At 48.7% G+C, this 11,096-nt stretch overlaps 1 protein-coding gene across 10 annotated transcripts in view; it reads left to right on the forward strand.

Annotated features, from left to right (window-relative positions):
- Positions 1–2,751: 2,751 nt before the first annotated feature.
- LOC135100757 (kinesin-like protein KIF13A) overlaps positions 2,752–11,096 on the forward strand; it is a 51,771-nt gene continuing 43,426 nt past the window's right edge. For 9 of the 10 annotated variants that reach the window (XM_064004000.1, XM_064004005.1, XM_064004006.1 and 6 more), the window contains exon 1: positions 2,786–2,920. The gene's annotated coding sequence lies outside the window, so the exon portion shown is untranslated. Of the gene's footprint in view, positions 2,921–11,096 lie in introns of all 10 variants that reach the window. The other variant, XM_064004010.1, reaches the window with a different exon arrangement.

An 11,096-nucleotide genomic window follows, 5' to 3' on the forward strand; every position in this document is an offset into this window, starting at 1 on the left:
CTCTTTTCTCGGTTTCTTCCTTATTCTTTCTTTCGTTCCTGTTCCCCTTTTGGTCTTGTTCACCTTCCCTTTACCTGTCATTTTTTCTTTTACTTTTCATCCTTTTTTTTTTTTCGTCCGTATATTTTTTCCTCTCCGTTTGTGTCTCATTCTCGGTTGGTCTCTTGTTTGTTTGGTTTAGTTCGTCTGTCATTTGGTGTCCGTTGGTGGTTGGCGAGTGTTTGGGTTAAGGGCAGAGAGAGAGAGAGAGAGAGAGAGAGAGAGAGAGAGAGAGAGAGAGAGAGAGAGAGAGAGAGAGAGAGAGAGAGAGAGAGAGAGAGAGAGAGAGAGAGAGAGAGAGAGAATGTGGGTGTTAGTGGGTGTAGGAAACTCTCTCTCTCTCTCTCTCTCTCTCTCTCTCTCTCTCTCTCTCTCTCTCTCTCTCTCTCTCTCTCTCTCTCTCTCTCTCTCTCTCTCTCTCTCATATCCCTTTTGTTGCGTCGCCTTAAGTTAATCAATCAGTCTGTCATTCAATCTCTCTCTCTCTCTCTCTCTCTCTCTCTCTCTCTCTCTCTCTCTCTCTCTCTCTCTCTCTCTCTCTCTCTCTCTCTCTCTCTCTCTCTCTCTCACCCCCTATTGTCTATTTTTACATAACTTTCCTCCCCTCACCCTCTCTCTTTCCTCTCCCGCCTCACGTACACGTCTAACCCACTCACTCTTTCTCCCCATTCCTCCCACCACTCTTCCCTCTCATCACCCACATGTCTTCCTCCTGCTTTCATAAGAACATAAGAAATAAGGGAAGCTGCAAGAAGCGACCAGGCTTACACGTGGCAGTCCCTGTATGAAACACACCTACCTATTTCCATCTGCTATCCCCATCCATAAACTTGTCCTAATCTTCTCTTAAAGCTCTCTAGTGTCCTAGCACTAACTACATGATTACTGAGTCCGTTCCACTCATCTACCACTCTATTTGAGAACCAATTTTTTCCTATCTCCTTCCTAAACCTAAATTTTTCGAGCTTGAACCCCGTTATTTCTTGTTCTGATTCTCTCTCTCTTTTTCCCCCACTGATAAAGCTGTCCGCCTCCACCTCGCTCCGGCCATCCACACCCTCACTTTTCTCTCACTTATGCCTTGCTTTCATCGTCTCCCAGCCTCTCTCTCTCTCTCTCTCTCTCTCTCTCTCTCTCTCTCTCTCTCTCTCTCTCTCTCTCTCTCTCTCTCTCTCTCTCTCTCTCTCTCTCTCTCTCTCTCTCTCTCTCTCTCTCTCTCCTCGACGTGACATATTTCAGTGGTGTGCTGACAGATTAATCACACGTGCGTGGAAGCGAATATCTGGTAGAGAGAGAGAGAGAGAGAGAGAGAGAGAGAGAGAGAGAGAGAGAGAGAGAGAGAGAGAGAGAGAGAGAGGGTGGGTGAGGGAGGGTGGGGGAGCGTTAAGGATGTGCAGTGCGTCTCGTTTTTTTCAAAGGGTTTGAAAAAGGGGAAATATAGATGGAAAAGGATGGGTGAGAGAGAGAGAGAGAGAGAGAGAGAGAGAGAGAGAGAGAGAGAGAGAGAGAGAGAGAGAGAGAGAGAGAGAGAGAGAGAGAGAGAGAGATCGGACAGGAGGCAAAAAAGTAACCAGCGAGAAATGGCGCGGAAAAAGAGAATGAAGATAGAATTACAGGTTGAAATTTTGGAACCAACGTAACATTTTGGGAACAGAGAGAGAGAGAGAGAGAGAGAGAGAGAGAGAGAGAGAGAGAGAGAGAGAGAGAGAGAGAGAGAGAAAAAAAAATGGAATATAAAACTCGCGATCATAATAACAAAAGGAGAAATGAAGAACGTGATACTAAAGAACGTTAAAAAGGAGGGAGAAAATGAGAGATAAAAAATAAAAAGGAGAGAAGGAAGGGAGGAACATAGGAGGTAAGACGGAAGGAAGAAGGGAGAAAATATAGAAGAGGAAGGAGGGGAGGGAGGTAAGAGGGAGGTAGGGAAGGGATGGAGATTGGAAAGAAAATTAATCTTGATCCACTCTACCTCCTCCTCCTCCTCCTCCTCCTCCTCCTCCTCCTCCTCCTCCTCCTCAGCAATCAAGAAGATGGGCTCTAAAAATGAAGTTTATATCATTGTGGTGCTTTATTTGTTGTTCCTGTGTACGTATGAGTGTCCTGGAGGGAGGGACGCTTTTCCTTCAGGGTTTCCCAGCAATAAATTTCCCTCCTTAGCGCTCTCGAGACGCGTGGGGGGAAAATTTGATGACGCTCCTTATTGTTTTGTGATGAGGAAATCGTGTGTGTGTGTGTGTGTGTGTGTGTGTGTGTGTGGGTAAGGGGGGTGTGTCTTTATCTATTTCTGCCTCTGTCTACGTCTTTCTACCTCTCTCTGTTTTTCTTTTATTTTTTCGTTCTTTCGATGTCTTTCCTTTTCTTTCTTTTTGTTTATTTATCTACTTGCCAATCTATCTATTTTATCTTTCGTGTTTCTCTCCTTTTTTTCTCTCTCTTTTGTTATCTTTATTTTGCTTTCTATTTTGTATACCTTCATTTATCTACTAATCTATCTATTTATCTATCCATCCATTAACTTATCTTTCCATCCATCTATCTATATATCTATCCATCAATCTATCCACTTGTGTATCTATTTAACTATTCATCCATTTATCTGTGTATTATCTATCTATCTATTTATCTATTCAACTCATCATGTTATCTATATACTCATCTATGTATCTGGTAACGAGCATCGCCATAACCTTTCTCTCTCTCTTTCCTCACAGTCGGAAGCAACCCAAGACCTTCGCATTTGACCACTGCTTCGACTCCCTGTCCAGCGAGAGCCCTTCCTTCGCCTCGCAGGAGACGGTGTTCACGGCCGTGGGGGAGGACATCCTCAACAATGCCTTCACCGGGTACAACGCCTGCATTTTCGCCTACGGGCAGACTGGTGAGTGTTAAGTGTTGTGTTCCTGTCCTGGGTCGCGTTAGGAGTCCGTTTATGTGTCATCCGCTTCGCCTGATCTCTCTCTCTTTCATTCATTGTCTTTCTTTGTTATTTTGTTGTTTTTTTCTTTCTTTTTTTCTCTTTGATTTTGTTTCGTAGCTCCTCCTCCTCCTCTTCCTCCTCTTCTTTCATTTCCTGCTTGTTCTCTCTCTTCCTTTTTTCTTGTTTCCGTACGTTTCTTCTTTTATTCTTTCTTTTTTTCTTTCTTTCTTTCTTTCTCCCTTCCTCCCCATCCCTCCCTCCCTCCCTCCTATTTCTTTCTTCCGTCCATCTTTCTCTGATTTTGTTTCGTAACTTTTCTTTCCTTTTACCTCTTCTCTTTTTTTCGCCTGCATGCGCCTTTCCTTTCTTTCTTTCTTTCTTTTTTTCTTTCTTTCTTTCTTTCTTTCTTTCTTTCTTTCTTCCTTTGTTTCCTTTTTCCATCCAGCACCTTTCTCTGATTTGGTCTGTAGTGCCTTTTCTTTTCTTTTTTTTCCTGTTTCCTCTCCTCTCCCCTTCTTTATCGTCCTTCACTTCCTTCCTTCCTTTCTTTCTTTCTTTCTTTCTTTCTTTCTTTCTTTCTTTCTTTCTTCCTTTCATTCTTTCTTTCTTTCTTTCTTTCTTTCTTTCTTTCTTCCTTCCTTCCTTCCTTTCTTCCTTCCTTCCTTTCTTCACTCCTTCCTTCCTTCCTTCCCTACTTCCCTTAATCGCAGATTCCATCCACTCAAGTCTCATGGAAAAATCTTCGTTTTGTCATGTGCTGTTTCCTGTCCGCTGTTCTGTTTTGGTGTACCTCTGTGATGCTGGCTTGTTTTGCCCTCCTCCTCCTCCTCCTTAATACGTTTCTCTGTTTCATCATCCTTACCTTCATTTTTCTGCTTATGTTTCCTTCTCATGCATTACATTCTGTCTTATCTCTTTAGTGCAGTCATTTCCAAGTCTTTTATTAGCTCTCTCTCTCTCTCTCTCTCTCTCTCTCTCTCTCTCTCTCTCTCTCTCTCTCTCTCTCTCTCTCTCTCTCTCTCTCTCTCTCTCTCTCTCTCTCTCTCTCTAAAAATCCAATTCTTCTCTCCCTCCCTTCCTACCTCCATTTCTCTTCCCTCTCTGGCTTCCTGCCATCCACTCCCTTCTCTGTTCCCTACTCGCTGCCACATTCCTCGTCCCCATCACCGCTTATTCGCCTCCTCCTCCTCCTCCTCCTCCTCCTCCTCCTCCTCCTCCTCCTCCTCCTCCTCCTCCTCCTCCTCCTCCTCCTCCTCCTCCTCCTCTTCCTCCTTTCATCTCCCTCTGGTACAAGATCCTTCCTTCTCCGTCGTATATAATTCATGTCGCTATGCAACTCCTCCTCCTCCTCCTCCTCCTCTTGCACGTATGGACTATTATCCGCTCTCTCTCTCTCTCTCTCTCTCTCTCTCTCTCTCTCTCTCTCTCTCTCTCTCTCTCTCTCTCTCTCTCTCTCTCTCTCTCTCTCTCTCTCTCTCTCTCTCTCTCTCTCTCTCGCAAGCACCCTACAGTGTCGCTACTCCTCTCTCCTCCTCGCCTCCTTCCTCCTGCTGCTCACCGCCCGGCATTACTGGTGATTCTGGCCAAGATTCTGAGTCGATATCGCCTCCTGGGACCGTGACAGCTGACTCAGGAGGTCGTGAGAGGAGGGCCACGAGTCACCGCTGGCTAGGGGCACCACAGGGCTGCCCACTGCAAAGATGGAGTGGAGCTTGAGTGTTTGAGCGCGGATGTGGAGTGTAGTTACGAAGGTTGAGGAGGAGGTGGTGGTGGAGGTGGTGATGGTGATGATGATGGTGGTCACTGGAGAAAAATTGTGAAGGTAAAGCAGATGAAAAGGAGAAAGAGGTAGAAGAATATGATGATGGTTAAGCAGAAGAGAAATAGGAAGATGAAGCTGTAGAAGAGAAGAGTAATGATGAGCGGAAGAGGAAGAGGATTGTGAGAAATGTAGTAGAAAATGATGATGGTGAAGCAGAGGAGGAACACAAAAGAGCAAAAAGGAAGAATTGAGACTCGCAGACCTGTTAGAGGAGGAGGAAGAGGAAGAGGAAGCAGTAGAGGAAGAAAGTCCTGAGGGTGAAGCAGTACAAAGGATTACAAAGGATTATAAAGGAATAAAACAAAACAGCAGCAAACCTATTGGCCCTTGCAAGACTGAGAACTACCACTAACAACAAAACAAAGAGACAGGACACTAGAACATAACGCACGTACGCACGCACAAAAGGAAGAAGAGGAGAAGAAGGAAAAAATATGATGGCGGAACAGGAGGAAGAGGAAGAGGAAGAGGAGGAGGAGGAATAAAGGCTATCAGTCACCTTACCATTTCTATTGAAGCAGTTTTTATTCCCGTGATCAAGAGTAAGTGTCATTGGGAAACTTCTGACGCCTTCTGGGAACAAAGTTGGCAATGGATTCAAAAAGACGCTGCCACAGAAAACGAGCTGCAGCGTATTTTTCTCCCGCTTCACACAAACAACCTCTCTCTCTCTCTCTCTCTCTCTCTCTCTCTCTCTCTCTCTCTCTCTCTCTCTCTCTCTCTCTCTCTCTCTCTCTCTCTCTCTCTCTCTCTCTCTCTCTCCCTCCTCCCTGTGTACCTACATCTTTCTGCTATACTGTTCTCCCTCAGCGTCGCTCCCCATATTCTCCTTTGAGACGTCTTCCCCTCTCTCTCTCTCTCTCTCTCTCTCTCTCTCTCTCTCTCTCTCTCTCTCTCTCTCTCTCTCTCTCTCTCTCTCTCTCTCTCTCTCTCAGTAATTCATGATTCTCTTCCTTCTTTCCTGTTCTTCCATTTATTTATTTTTTTATTCATCTCACCAGCTCTTTCTGATGAGCCAGCTTCCTCCTCCTCCTCCTCCTCCTCCTGTTGCTGTCTGTCTCTCCAACTAATAGTTAGAGTAGAATAGTTACCCAAACAACCTACTAAGACCTCAGGGTTTGTTGGTGTTTGATCTTCCTTTGTATCCTCCTCCTCCTCCTCCTCCTCCTCCTCCTCCTCCTCCTCCTCCTCCTCCCCCGCTGATGTGGTTTTTTCTCCTCTTCGTCCTCTTTGAACTTTTCACTAGTGTTGTCATTACTTCATCTTCATTTCCTCAGCTTATTATATTATTCTCTCTCTCTCTCTCTCTCTCTCTCTCTCTCTCTCTCTCTCTCTCTCTCTCTCTCTCTCTCTCTCTCTCTCTCTCTCTCTCTCTCTCTCTCTCTCTCTCTCTCTCTGACATATGTGTGTGTGAGTGTTGGGTAATATGTAGCACCATCTGTCATCTGCCGGAGTAACGACGACAACACACACACACACACACACACACACACACACACACACACACACACACACACACACACACACACATACATACATTTGTAAATTAACATCTGAGAAAGCTTGTTAATCACATCAGCACTTCAATTTATTTTTGTATAATTATCTCATAGTTGCTACAAAAAAGTAGATTAATTTTTGCTATGGTTGAAATTAGTTTGTATCTCATTCTGCTTTTCTTCCTCTCATGCCCTGAAGTTCATTCGTGGAAGTAACTGTTTTCTCTCTCTCTCTCTCTCTCTCTCTCTCTCTCTCTCTCTCTCTCTCTCTCTCTCTCTCTCTCTCTCTCTCTCTCTCTCTCTCTCTCTCTGTCGCTGCACTGATCAATACTCTCACTCACTCTCCCGTCCCAACGCCGTCACTTTCCCTCCGTTTCCACGCCGCGCCTCCCTCCCTCCCTCCTTTCTTCCTCCTCTTCCTCCTCCTTTAGGTTTTTATTCTCACATCTTACAGCTTCTTCTTCTTCTTCTTCTTCTTCTTCTTCTTCTTCTTCTTCTTCTTCTTCTTCTTCTTCTTCTTCTTCTTTTTGTTTGAGATGAACGTGCCACCGTAGCTACTTCGGAGTTGCCTAAACGATTTGCCCCCTGGAGAGAGAGAGAGAGAGAGAGAGAGAGAGAGAGAGAGAGAGAGAGAGAGAGAGAGAGAGAGAGAGACTGCGGTAGCCATAATGATACTGAAAGATCAACAACAGTAACATTATCAACAATACCAACAGCAACAACTATTAGAGAGAGAGAGAGAGAGAGAGAGAGAGAGAGAGAGAGAGAGAGAGAGAGTAATGCCATCACGTAGGCAACGACTTCACTACCTACGCATGCATTTACCTACGAATACTTGACATGTGTGTGTGTGTATGTGTGTGTGTGTGTGTGTGTGTGTGTGTGTGTGTGTGTGTGTGTGTGTGTGTGTGTGTACGAGCGCGCAAACATCTTAGGCTTTGTTCGACTCTTGACCAGCAGGGGCACAGGAAACGCAGGTAACAGTGCAGGTGTTTATTCACAGAAGGTGTGAACAGAAGGCTGGAGGTAGGTGATCTCCCGGCGCCAGGCCGCGCACTTCAACTTAACACTTATGACTGAAGCCTAGCTCGTTCACTCATACGCGTATTCATGCCTCACACAAGTCTCGCTCATTCACTCGTTCACACAACTAGCTAACAACCACACACCTCCCCCGAGACATAAGGAAGATTCCTTATCTTTGTTATGGCTACCGTAACACATGAAACAAAGTTACAATGATTGAAGTACAGAAAACACGGTACATATACACAAAACAAACACAGCGTACAATGAACACGTACGACTAATCGTAGGTGCTACGGTGCCACCGCACCTGCAGTCGTCTCGGCTCCCTACGCTGTCGGCTGCTTCGACGCTCTGGTTGCTCTCGGCCACGGTGTACCCCGTTACCCTGATGCTCCGGGCTGCCGGGATGGTGGTGTTCCTCGTGACCCTGATGCTGAAGCGCTGCACCGCCATGAGCGGTGTGCTGCTCGACAGGAAGGGGAGCAAGAGGTCTGTGTGGGCGTAGGTGTCTTCTATTACGCCACATCACGCGACCGCTGCCCATCTTGATGAGGTAGTCTCTCCTTCGCCCAACAGCCACGATGACACCCAGGCGATCCCAGAGGCCTGTCGTGTGATCTTGAACGTCGACGTGGCCACCGAGGTGCAGGAGAGGAAGAGTACGGGCGGACGCGTCGTGGCGAAGTTTCGCTTTCTTCCTCAGTCGCTCTGCCTTGGCGTCGCACTCATCAGCAGCGCGCTGCCACTGCTGAGCGTATGAGCGATGATGAGCCGGGACACAGGACCTCATAGGATGACCGAAGAGGACTTGTGCTGGTGATCGCCCTTCCGCCCTCGGAGTGTTGCGCAGTTCCAGCAACCCGCGAGCGAACGCATCCTCGTCCAGGTGTCCCTGCTGTGTGGTCGTGAGGATCAGCTTCTTCACGGACTTGACCGCTGCCTCGGCGTGACCATTGGAGCGTGGATAATGAGGTGAAGATACACGATGCTCCACCCCCCATCGAGCCAGGAAGCGCCGTACCGATGAAGAAGTGAACTGCGGTCCACCGTCAGTCCTCAGGAGAACAGGCACGCCCGTGTCGGCGAACACACCCCGAAGGACACGAACGAGCTGATCAGCCGATGCTGGACGTGAGCATGCAGACACGTGAGGCCACCCAGACAAGCGATCTACATACACGAGGTATGTACGGCCTGCTGCGTGGAAGTAGTCTGCAGAAACTGACTCAAACACCCTGCTGGGTGTGTCCGTGTCCTGCCAGAGAGGTTCGTTGGCTTGGCTTGGTAGGAGTGGACGGCATAGTGAGCATCCAGAAACGACGTTCTCAACGTCTCTGTCCATACCAGGCCAGTACACCGTTTGTCGGGCCCGTCGCTTGGTGCGCTCCATCCCCTGATGACTGTCATGGAGTCGCTCTAGTGTTTCTCGGCGGAGGCTGTGAGGAATAAGAAGCCTCGGCCCGTAAACCACCAGGTCGTCGTCTACGGCCAGCAGACTGCGCACCGGCCAGTACGTACGCAAGCGGTGATCGAGGTCGTGGCAATGATCAGGGAAGCCCTCGATGATGACGTTCTTGAGCAAGCAGTACTCCCCGTCTCTTGCTGCTGCGGCACGTACCATTTCCACAGTCTGATCCTGGAGTGGTGCTAAGCGGACGCCGTCCTCATTGGTGGCAGATAACGCTGAGATGACCGCTGAGTGGAGAGGGTCGAGGTCACCAGAAGTAGCAGCATCCTCTTCCTCCACTGGGTCCTGTACTGGAGCACGTGAGAGGGCGTCGGGCACACAGTGTGTCGATCCCTTTTGCCAGCTTGCTGTGAAAGAATACTGAGCAAGCTTCTCCCTCATGCGCTGCAGCCGCAGGTTCTCTATTTCTCCCAACAACTTGCTATTGAGGAGAGGTATCAGCGGGCGGTGGTCGAGCACTAGATCGAAGTGAGGAGTCCTTTCAGGTAGGTGCCACATTTCCTGACTGCCCAGACGATTGCAGCCATTTCCAACTCTATTACTGCATAGCGGCTCTCTGTGTCTGTAACAAATCTTGACCCGCATTGCACCATCTTCCACTGGTCACTGTGCTTCTGCAGGAGAACGAATCCAAATCCGTGCATCCTTGAGGCGTCAGTCTGTAGCATCGTTGGTAATGATGGGTCGAAGTATGCCAAGACAGGTGGGCTGACGAGACACTGTTTCACCTTCTCAAACGCCTCTTCATGGTTAGGAGACCAGCACCAACTGTTCTTCGGGCGTAAGAGATCTCTGAGGGGTTGTGCAGCTGCAGCCACAGCAGGGAGAAAAGCTTCCAAGCTGGTTTGTAAGACCCATGAATGATCGTAAGTCGGTGATGTGCTGTGGTCGTGGGAAGTCAGAGATTGCCTTAACTTTCTTTGAGTCTGTCGTGTAGCCTTGTCCAGAAACAGAGTAACCACAGTAATCTACCACTCTTTCCGCAAATGTAAACTTCTGTGGGTTGAGAGTGATGCCGTGCTGGTCACACCGCCGCACAATCTGAATGACATGGGCTAAGTGCGCACTGTAGGTGGAGTCATAGGCCAGGATGTCGTCCACGATCTTGATGGTGTTAGGTATGTCGCCGAGAGCTTGGTCTCCTCGACGGTTATACTCGTCTCCAGACGAGACGAGACCCATAACCGCTCGCCGAAACATGCCGACCCCAAGGTGTTATGAAGCAGGTTAAATCCTGGTCTTCTTCTCTAATGGGGACTTGAAAATACCCCATCTTGGCATCAAGAGTGGTGAACCAAACTGCTCCGGTCCCGATCGAGGCGATGGCGTCATGAGGTGAGCGCACTGGATACACGGGCCTCTTCACGTAACGGTTGAGTCGTGTCAGGTCAACACACAGCCTTACACCAGATGTCTTTTTTGGGACAGGCACGATGGGGTGGCACCATGCCGTAGGGTAGTCCACACTCTCGATGATTCCCTTGTTAAGCAGCTCTTCCAACTGGCTCTTAATTTCTTCACGCCAATTGTAAGGGATTGTACGAGATGCTGTTACGGCGAAGGGTCGAGCGTCGTCTGTCAACTCGATGGCCATGGATCCACCAGCCATTGCACGTAAACCTTCCTTTGCTTCGAAGACGCTGGGAAAGGCCTTGATCACAGCAGCAGCGTGCCCCGCACGCTGCTGTGGCGTTGGGTCGTAGGAATGAGGCCAGCTGATCACTTCTGTGGGCGTAGATAGAGGTGGCTGCGAGGCGGTCGGGTACTTGATGGAGCTGTTGCCGGTGTGCTGTTCTTCCCTGCGTAGCGGTCGGATTTGAGCCGGAAAATCTTCGGGGAGGATTCCGAGAGCGATGGAATCGTACCAGCTAAGCAGCGCCCCCTTCACCTCCTTCACCACGCTCACAACAGTCTCAGCTTCCCTGTTGCCCAGTTGCAAGTGCGACGAGAAAGTTCCTACACAGGTGAGGGGGTGATTACCGGCAGCATAAAGTCCATCACCATCAGCGGGCGCCAAGCTGGAGGGCGGGATTCCAAGGAGTGTTGCCGTGTCGAGGCCAATAACGGTCGTTTCGGCCCCAGAGTCAGGAGTCCACGTAATCTTGTCTCTTCCAGCGGGATGTGTGGCGGTAATGAGCACCTGGGGCGCAGGTCGTGCCGTCACCGTCTTTGTGTATACGCCTGATAAGAGCTGGTATACACTGGCACTGGCTCCCCGCCTCGGGCCTGCACCGCGATGAGGAGAGACAGTTGAGGAACTCCTCGAAGCTCCTCGTCGTTTCCTCACTGTCTGCTGACATACACTCGCAAAATGCCCTC

Source organism: Scylla paramamosain, chromosome 5 (genome assembly GCF_035594125.1).
Source record: "Scylla paramamosain isolate STU-SP2022 chromosome 5, ASM3559412v1, whole genome shotgun sequence".
Lineage (NCBI taxonomy): Eukaryota > Metazoa > Arthropoda > Malacostraca > Decapoda > Portunidae > Scylla > Scylla paramamosain.